The following is a 699-nucleotide window of genomic DNA, read 5'->3' as shown; positions in this document are numbered from 1 at the left end:
GACCGTGGCGAGAAGGGCTCTGGCCCGGTTGTGGCTAACGAGCCAAAGGGCACTGGGGATCCCGGGACCCAGCCTCTGGCCCGCCGGCCTCCCCCAGGACCAGCATCTGCAGCCCTGCCTGAAGCATCGACGAAGACAGGAGTGGCTGAGGGAGCGGGGTGGGGGCAGGGTGCATCACGACCGGACTGGCCCGCAGGCAGACTAACGGCCGCGGCCACCACTCCCAGGGGCCTGAGCAGGGCTGGAGAGGCCCCACGGGCATGCGGGGTGTGCAAGGGTCGGGGCAGGGGGAACGTGGAATGTGGCCCGTGGGGCGTGGGGGGGCTCGGGCAGACACAGGCAGAGAAGGTGGCTCAGAACCAGGGCCTCCCCACACCCCAGCAAACTCACCCGCGGGAAGACCCACCACAGGGCCACGCGCACCAGGTGCACGGGTCCCATGCCAACTGTCCCCAGGGCCACCACCGCGGGGCGTCGACGGCACCTGCGGTCACGTGGAGCAGTGCCCACAGGGCCCAGGAGCAGGAGGGGGAGGCCGCCCGGCCCGGAGACACCACGTGACGTGCTGGGCGCACGGCGCTGATCCGACCCGACCCGAAGCCCCAGGCGGCCCTGGCGTCCAGCCAGCACGCCCACGACGGATAGACGGACATGGAACGTGACCCCATACATGCTATTAAAAAGGAAAGACAGGAGACG

The sequence above is a fragment of the Pteropus alecto genome, unplaced genomic scaffold (assembly GCF_000325575.1).
Source record: "Pteropus alecto unplaced genomic scaffold, ASM32557v1 scaffold45, whole genome shotgun sequence".
NCBI classification, from domain to species: domain Eukaryota; kingdom Metazoa; phylum Chordata; class Mammalia; order Chiroptera; family Pteropodidae; genus Pteropus; species Pteropus alecto.
This window is presented reverse-complemented; position numbering follows the sequence as displayed.